Source organism: Herpailurus yagouaroundi, unplaced genomic scaffold (genome assembly GCF_014898765.1).
Source record: "Herpailurus yagouaroundi ecotype Mexico unplaced genomic scaffold, PumYag 29, whole genome shotgun sequence".
NCBI lineage: Eukaryota > Metazoa > Chordata > Mammalia > Carnivora > Felidae > Herpailurus > Herpailurus yagouaroundi.
The window spans coordinates 107,874,983-107,884,819 of record NW_024412377.1 but is presented as its reverse complement, the minus strand read 5'-3'; the positions used below and the strand labels follow the sequence as shown (position 1 = coordinate 107,884,819).

The following is a 9,837-nucleotide window of genomic DNA, read 5'->3' as shown; positions in this document are numbered from 1 at the left end:
ATACAATCCATAGTCAACTGTCTTCAATTGTCCCAAAATATCTTTGACAGTTTTTTTTTTTTTAAATTCAGGATCCAATCTGGAATCACCCAAGACGTTTGGCTGTTACGTCCTTTTCGGAAAAGCTTTTATTTGGCTGCTCACTTGGTTATGCAAAGACCCAGTGAAAGTGTTAGCGTTTCCCCTTGTGAGACCTTCTGTTAAATACCTGGCTGAGGACCACACTCCTCACAGTCTCCGTGAGGGAGGGGCAGAACAGAGAGAGATGGTTGGTTCAGTTACATCTGAAAGGAACCACCTGGACTGGCGGTGTCATGGCGACCCCGGAACCGCACCCTCCAACCGCACCCACCCCCCAAGAGTAGGAAGGCGATGATGAGTCTTAGGAAGGGTTAGATTTAACTGAGTATGCAAGAAGACACCATTGGTGGAATCGAGTATCTGGCCACAGTTCTGGACCTGTGGTAGAAAAATACTCAGTAGCCACCCAGATTGTAATTGGTGGTGTGACTGGCTGGCATGCAGGGGGTTTTGTCCCGGAGAGCTGGAGAGCTTACAGCAACTGCAGTAGGAAGTGGCTTTGCTCTTCTGCAGATTGCCCGTCACAGTGGCTGTGTGCAGACTGACTGGAAGAGAGCGAAAAAGATGTAAACCGAGTGAAAGATTGAGAAATGAGCAAATACAGCAGCACCTAAAATCAATAGTATAATTGAAGAAGCAACCGAATTTATCAAACAGAACATGTTGATATCCAGTGGAATTGTGGGAGGCTTTTTGCTAGGCCTTGCATCTTAAGGATATGCGTATTCTGCGCAGTGCGGTCACCTGTAAGAAGGGAAATGGTGGCAACAAGGTGGTTTGTCAACATCACTAATGGCCAGATTCTCCAGGGCAGCAAGAAGCAGCTAGGGGGACAATACCAAACTCACAACTTAGTGTTTCGCCATTGAAGTTTGGCAAACTAGTATCTGCTGTAAAAACAACCTCCGGGGGTGCCTGGGAGGCTCAGTCGGTTGGGCGACCGACTTCGGCTCAGGTCATGATCTCGCAGTCCGTGAGTTCGAGCCCCACATCGGGCTCTGTGCTGACAGCTCACAGCCTGGAGCCTGTTTCAGATTCTGTGTCTCCCTCTCTCTCTGACCCTCCCCTGTTCATGCTCTCTCTCTGTCTCAAAAATAAATAAACGTAAAAAAAATTTTTTAATAAAAAAAAAAAAAAACAACCTCCATGGTATGTGTACAATAGTATTCCTGAACAAAACATGGCTTTCATTAATTTTTTAAAATTTGCATTTGTTTTTAAATTAGCCTATAAAATACCACCATTGGATGTAGATATATAGAGGGAAAAAATGTGTTGGCTATATTCTCCAGTGAAATATTGACCTTGTTTTAAAACAAGGACAATATTTGGCTTTATGGTATAGTGCCAATAACTAAAATTTTGTAACTAGAGCTTCAACATTAAGGTTGCTTTTTTTTTTTTTTTTTTTTTTTTTAAAGACATGTTTGCAATAAGCTGAAGAACTGTACTGCCCTTTGTGGAAAGATTTAGAAGTAAGAGAATTATTAAAGATATTAAACAGATTTAATACCAAAAAAGAAAGGAACCACCTGGAGCTGACACTGTAATGGTTAGGTTCTTGTGTGTGTGTGTGTGTGTGTGTGTGTGTGTGTGTGTGTGTGTGTGTGTTTTAATGCAAACCACATAGCTGGATTTTCTGAAGCAAGTGCAGGGATATGGCGCCTACTTGCAAATAGCACAACACTTAAACACAGCTGCAAACGAGTTTTACCGTGTTTGTTCTCAGACTTAAAGATCTTATCCGTTCTCTCCAGAGAACATAGAGTCTGGCCCTGTATGTAAGCATGGTGACAACTGGTCGGTGTACAAATTTCATTTCCTCTTCTCCAGAACTTAGATTTTAGATACATTTAGTTTCTTCTAGAATAACTTTCCCCAGGGCTCCAGCAGGATGGGCCACAGGGACCTGCAACTATCTAAATCCCACTACAGTGTCCAGTGCAGGTTCTGCAATCCTCTCCCTCACTCAGTGTGCCCATCACTACTCACCTCTGCAAACTTGTCATGAATGTGAATACTGCCTACCAGCCATAATGAAAGACTACACCTTATGGTCAGCTGGCTAGCAGACTCTCACCTAAAGAATCAGGAGTCTGGATAGGATGACAGAGGCAGGGAACCCAGGTAAGCAGAAAGCACAGCAGATCCTCTGGCATCTGGGATAAGGGTAGGCAACTCAACAAAAATGATGGCATCTAAAGGAAACCAAGAAGTTCCCTGTTTTCACCAGCCTCACACTTTGTCACATGGTCAATCAACACACCATGCTCCCAGGCAGCACAGGAGTTACTTCATAGAATGGAAAAGAATCCAAAATTAGAAGGTTTTAGATCCAGAAACTACCCCCTCCCAATAAGGTGTTCCTCCTACACCATTCTTACAGGAGTATTTTAGCCTCTGCTTGAGTATTTCTTATGTGGGATCCACAATATGCTATGTTCCTGTAGAACACATAATATGTACTAACAGTCAGTGATTATTGAGTTCATTCTATATGGGAACCATCCTAAGGGCTTTACTCACGCTCAGTCATTTAATCTCTACAATAGCCCTAAAATGGCAGTTCTATTACAACCTCCATTTCACATATGGGGATACTGAGGTGCTGAGAGATTTAATAACTAGACCAGAATTACATATCTCTAAATTGGACCCAAGGAGTAGGAGTACAAGGCCAGTGATCTTAACCACTTCTCTAAACTGCCTCCCAAGAAAACACAGAACAGAACAACTGCTGCTTTACGGAAGTTTAAATCCTAAAACATGTAGCACACATATATAATCAATCAACTTACAATTTTTAAATTCATAATGCACTGCAATACAATGTACTTTTCTTTAAAATGTCTTGTCTTGGTTTTCTGCTTTTTCTATTTTCTAGATTTTACTTGTGGTAGGCTCAGCACAGACCTCCTGGGGAAAGACTTGTGCCAGAGAGGAAAGATAAAAGATTCCTTCCATAAGTCACCCATGACAGGAAGCTTCCCCGAGGCTGCAGGGGGGATTTGAGAATGGATTTATGGAGGGAGGGAAGGGAAGGGATGTGGCTAAATACTGTCTCTGAGAGGATGATGTCCAAATTGATCAGTTTTGCCCCAACCTTTCTGTTTTGGGGTCTAATAGACATCTCCAACTTACTTTCAAACCAAAATATTTTATTTCTACCACCACTCCCCAACCAGCTCTCACCACACCCCTCATTAAAGCATACCACTGGGGTGCCTGGGTGGCTCAGTTGGTTAAGTGTCCAACTCTTGACATTGGCTCAGGTCATGACCTCACAGTTCATGAGTTCGACCCCCACATTGGGCTCTGCACTGACAGTGTGGAGCCTGCTTGGGATGCTCTCTCTCCCTCTCTCTCTGCCCGTCCCCTACTCATGCCCACATGTGCTCTCTCTCTCTCTCTCAGAATAAATCAATAAATTTTAAAAATAAATAAAGCGTGTCACTGGTCACCTAGTTCCATAGGCCAAAAGCATGGGAGTCAATCTCCAAGATTTCTCTCCCCCTAACATCCACAGCAATCCCACTGGCAAGTCCTATTGATTGTTCCTTCTAAAGATATCCATAATTTAACCATTTCTCACCACCTGCCATCCTCATCATCTCTTCTGTCTAAGCCACCAGCATCATCTGCCTGCATTAATGCAACAGCCTCCCAGCTGGTCTATTTTCTTCTACTTTTGTCCCTCAAAGATGGTACTCCATGTGGCAGCTGGGATCTTTAAAACCATAAGTCACAGAACCCTGCTCAGAACCTCTAATGGCTTCTCATCAAATTCAGAATGAAATAAAAATTCCTCATCATGGTCAACAGTATAGATACCACGTGGTCTGGTCCCTGTCTACCTCCCTGCGAAGTCATCTTGCACATCTACCATTCTCTTGCTCATTTCACTCTAGCCACATTGGCCTTCTTGCTGTTCCTTAAAAACTCTAAGCTTATTATCCCTTTGCATTTGTTATTCCCTTTGCCTAGATTGCTTCTCTTTGCCCCCAAACCTTTTTAGAGCTCACTCCCTAATTCTATTCAAGTGTCACCTCCACAGAGACAACTTCCCTGGACACACTTCCCAACCCCACCTCCAACCATCACTCTCTATCTCCTTACTCCACTCTTCTTTGTAGTAAATATCACCCCCAAATCACATTTTCTATTTACCTGTTTATTTATTTATGATTTATCCCATTAAATTTTATGAGAGCAGGGATTTTATCTGATTCATTGTTGTTTCCCCAGTGACTGTAACATTTTAAGTGTTCAATTAATATTAATCTAATGATAAATATATTCTAACAAGCCTAAAACTCATATTCAGACTTCCTTACTGATATCCAGATCCATATATTTCATGTATCTGTCTAGGACCCATATGTCCCAAAGGAAACTCAAACTCAGCATGTTGAAAACTGAACTCAACTGAGCTCATTATTACTTCCAGCTCTCCTCCCACAGCTGTTCTTCCCTCCTCATTCCTAAGCTTAATTAACAGCATTATCATTCACCCAGGCACCTAAGATGGAAATCTGGGCATCATTGCAGATTTCATGTTCTCTCTCACCCCCGATCTATCACCAAATCTTGTCATTTCTATTTGTACCAGGCTGTGTTCTTAGTTACAAATATCGGAAGCCACTCTAGCTAGCTTAAACAAACAAACAAACAAAAAGAATTTATTAAGTTGTTCGATAGCAGAGAGAATCTTCAGGAAGGCCTGCGAGCCCGGCTGTCCAGTAGACGCCCTGCTGCTGCTACCGCTGGCTGGTGCACTGTGCGTCACATCACAGGCAAGCCCCTGGGGGGAGAGTGACTACAGGGTCCCCCCACTACCCTTGTCAGAATGGATTCCATGTGCTATCTTCTTCATAACCCTCTTCCCCAAAACTAAGTCTTGATGGGCAGAGGTCAGATTTTACGCATGCGCCCCATCTGACAGGGACGCTGGGAAAGTGAGTTTCCGGCTTCTTCTTTGAGGAGAATGGACACATCAGCTGGGAAATTCCCCAACCATGGGAAGGGTGTTTGGGAAATGCTGGGCAGCCACCAGGCATCACAGATGTCAGTTAACACTATGTTCTGTTTCCCAAGTCTACCCCATCACCACTGACTCAGTTCTAGTCTCAGAGTCTGTGGTCTTGACTAATGTGATAACCTCCTAACAGGCTAGCCTGCCCCTTTTCTCACCTCCACATTAACGCTAGAGCAATACATCTAAAAGCAAATCTTACCATGTCACTCCCTTGCTTACCATCCATTATTTAAAAAGTCAAAAGCTTTCACTGCCTTTAGACAAAGTCCAAACTCCTCAGGCTGGCATATGGAACTTCTCACAACATGGCCCTGGCCCATCTTCCCAAGATTCTCTCCTCACTCAGGATCCTGTGCTTCAGCTGCACCAAACTGTTTGCCCTTCTCCACATGTCACCTGTTCTCTCCTGTTTCTATTGCTTTATGCACATTCCTTCCCCCTCCTTGGAATGGCTCTCTCCTCAATAAACCCTTACTCATCCTTCAAAAGTCACCTCAAGCATCACCTTCTTCTCTGCCTCTACCCTCATCCCTGCCTCATTCAGGACAAGACACTCCGAACTTGGCTCTCCCTTGATGCCTCTAGTAGTACTACTAGATGCCTCTAGTACTACCTCTAGTAGTACTTATCCTATTATGTTGTAACTGTTTGCTTTTATATCTGTCTCCAAGCCAGGAAGGAGCTAGACTGTGATCTCAAGGAAGGCAGGAACTATTGTCTTATTGTTGTATCCCTAATACGTTGTCTGGCTCATAGCAGACACAGTAAACTTTAGTTGGGTGAATAGTAATGCTGCCAAGAGTTGTCTGCTTTTATGGAACAGTTACTATGCGTCAGACCCTGTCACGTAGGTATGATTATCCTCATTTTATACATGAGGGAAACTTTTCTGGTATCATATACCTAAGAACCACCTGACTTGACATATGAACTCTTACTTGATTTCAAAGCCTGGACTCTTACTCAGAACATTCTACAGCCCCTGTGAATGAATGAATATGTGGAAGAAAGGATAAATAGATGACCGTGTGAAACTGTGTCTTGTCCTCTGCAGTTAGAACTCCTCACACTCCAGCCTATACAGCCAAAAGCCTTCCCTTGCCTTTTTGCCTTTTTCTTATTTCATTCTGCTTAAAATGCAATTGTTTTCCCATGCCCTTGGAGACAGTGAGCTCCTTGAGGGCAGGGAGTTACACTTTCTCCCTTCCATGTCCACCATTTGTATTAGATTTGTAGGGTCGCCAAACTAAAGCACCACAAACTGGGTGGCTTACAACACAGAAATGTGTGGTGTCACATTTCTAAGGAGCTGAAGTGTGAGGTCGAGGTGTGGGTGGTGCTGATGCACTAACGGAGGATCTGTTCCAGGCCTCTCTCCTGGCTTCTGGTAAGTTCCTTAGCTTGTGGCAGGAAAATGCTCATCTTCACATGGCCTTTTTCCTATGTGCCTATGTCCATATTTCCCTTTCATAAGGAAACTGTGGCTTTGGACCAGGGCCCACTGGATCATCTGCAAAGACCTATTTCAAAACAAGGTCATATTTACAGGTTCTGGGAATTAAGACTAACATATTTTGGAGGGGACATAATTCAACATGTAACACTATGTTGTCTGGTAAAGTGTCTTGCAGTTAGCAGATGTTCAGTTAAGGTTTCTTAAAAGATCTTGAATACCCCCCAGGAAGACCTGGCCCCCAGCCAGTATGTTTGAGACCCTCCGCCCATGGGCAAGGGTGAGGTGGATAAGCACTATCTGATGCCCACATCATTCTCTGCTAAATCTCTGCATGGCTGGTGGGTGGAGAGGAGACATGGTGAATGAGGCTCAGCTTCTCTTAGAAAACATTATTTCCTCGCAGGAAAGGTATAATGTCCTGGGGCTCATCTGTTGATAAGAAGAAAGGGATTTGGGCTGGCTGCTTTTGTGGCCGTGGTGTTGGGCCAAGAAGCTGTAAACATGCCATCTTCTGGAATGTGTCTGCCTGCTTTGCTTGGCAGATTTCTCAAGGATTGGGTCAGCTCCAGCCAATGTCCGAGTCTCTGCATCCTTACTTGGGGTCCATAAGAATCTATCCTAGTATCCACAGCCCACTCCTCTGTGCCTTCTTTTCTCACCCCCAGGCCTTAGAGTCATTTTATTCTATTTTTAAAATTTGGACACATATCATATTGAGCACTTCTTAGATGCCTGGCACTTTATGCACTTTGTGTCATTCAACTTTGCCATACTAGCACAAACCAAACTTTTCATTTATTTGCAGAATACATATTTTAAAATGAATAATTTTATCTGTAATTTTTTTTAAATGATAGAAAGTGTAACCTCTGTCCTGGATAAGAAACAGGATATTTCCAGTATTCTAGAGGTTTCTGTGGACCTCTCTCCAATGATACCACCCTCTCTTCCCTGCAAGAGAAACAGCATCTGAATTCTGTATTAATCATAGCCCTCTTTTCTATAGTTTACCAACTACGTATGCATCTCTTAGAGTATAATACTTTGTTTTACCAATTTTGTTCTTTATGTAAATGGAATCATACTCCTTGTAGTAGTCTTAGTAGCTTATTTCTTTCAATCATCATTATGTTTTTAAAGATTCATCCATGTTGCTACATGTAAAAGTAGCTTGATCATTTTCTCTGCTGTGTAATCTTCCTTTGTATAACCTGCCCCCCCCCCCACACACACAATCCATTCTACTCTTTATGGATATTTGGAGTGTTATGAATTGGAGCTATTATGAACAATGCTGCTTGTACATTCTTCTACATGTCTTTCAGCTCACATAGTAAGAATTTCCCTAGGCTACATACTCAGAAATATAATGGATGAGTTTAGGATAAACACATTTTAACCTTATTAGGTAATGTCAAAGTGTTTCTGAGATGCTTATACCAAGCTACATTCCTGCTAAAAGTGGATGAGAGGTCTCATTACAGATTGGCCAACATCTGGATTTATCAGATGTTGTGTGTGTGTGTGTGTGTGTGTGTGTGTGTGTGTGTGTGTGTTTAAAGTGGGCTTCACACCCAGTGAGGAGCCTAGCCCAAAGCAGAACTTGCACCTACAACCCTGAGATCAATACCTGAGGTGAAATCAAGGGTCAGATACCTAACCAGCTGAGCCACTCAGGTGCCCTGGAAATTATAATTTTAACATGTATTTCCTAGATTAATAAAAAGGATGAGCACTAGTAAGGTTGAACCCCTCTCTCATGAAGTACCTATTTTTGTCCATTTTCCTACTGGATTGTATTGCCTTTTTCTTATTGATTTATATGAATTTTGAAAATACTCTGGGTACTAGTCATTTTGATTATTGATTTTATGTGTTGAAATATCTTCATTTGTATGACTTTTTTTAACTCTCTATACAATGTCTTTTTACAACAGAACTTTGACAGATTTGGATTTTTTAATATTTATTTTATGGTCTATGTTTTTGTATTTTGCTTAAAGAAATCCTTCTTTACTCTAGACTATCATAAAGATATTCTTCGGGGCGCCTGGGTGGCTCAGTCGGTTAAGCGTCCGACTTCAGCCAGGTCACGATCTCGCGGTCCGTGAGTTCGAGCCCCGCGATGGGCTCTGGGCTGATGGCTCAGAGCCTGGAGCCTGTTTCCGATTCTGTGTCTCCCTCTCTCTCTGCCCTTCCCCCGTTCATGCTCTGTCTCTCTCTGTCCCAAAAATAAATAAACGTTAAAAAAAAAATTAAAAAAAAAATATTAAAAAAAAAAAAGATATTCTTCTAATTTGTCTTCTAAAAGTTTACACCTTTGCCTTTCATATGTAAGTCTTTATTGTACTTGAACTTGCTATTTGTATATGGTGTAAATTGGGATTTAATTTCAGGTTTTTCCATATGAATAACCAATTGTCCCCACACCATTTGTTTCTTTCCATGCTATCTACAATGGCTACTTCGTCCTAATTCAAGTTTTTATATGTCCATATTTTTTAGAGCCTTCTATTCTGTTCTACTGATCTGTTTGTCTGTCCCTGCGCCGATATCACATTGACTTAATTCTTGTAGCTCAGTTAGGTCTTGATATCTGGTAGGACAAATTCCCCCAGCCTCTCTTCATCTTCCCAAGAGTACTGGCTATTCTAGGCCTTTTACTTCTTCATAAAAATTCTAGTATTGATTTGTCAAGCCCCAGGAAAACCTCTGGAGAATACTGACTTGAATTCTATTGAATCTCTATATTTAACAATACTTAAGCTATTGAAGCTTCCTGTTGAAAAATCTGTTATCTGGCTCCATTTATTAGATCTTCTTCGAATTTCAATACAGTTCTATAATTTTCTTCACAAAGCAGTTTCACATTGTCTTCTTAGATTTGTTCCTACTTATATTTTGGTGTTTCCATAAATGATTATTTTCTTTAAAATACTTTTTTTTATTGAGCACTGATGACGAATGTGATTGTTCATTTATTGCTCTTGAATCCAGTCTTGCTGCAAACTCACTTATGCATCCTCAATCTGTAGATCTTTTTAAGTGTTCAAAGCTTTTCTTTCCATTTAAATTTTCAAGCACTAGCTATGCAAACGATGCTATTTTTTTCCCTCTTCTTATCTTTTCTAATATTTCCAGGCAATGCATTGACCAGGGTTTCCAGTAAAATACTGGATGTCTAATGGACCTCTTTTTCTTTTTTTGGATCTTAAGTAGAACATTTTCAATGCTTAGGGCGCCTGGCTGGCTAAGTAGGACCACT

The 9,837-nt window shown here is 41.7% G+C and overlaps 1 pseudogene; it reads left to right on the top strand.

Moving 5' to 3' along the window:
- Positions 1 to 314: 314 nt before the first annotated feature.
- Positions 315 to 795, top strand: LOC121041993 (FUN14 domain-containing protein 1-like; annotated as a pseudogene).
- Positions 796 to 9,837: the final 9,042 nt, after the last annotated feature.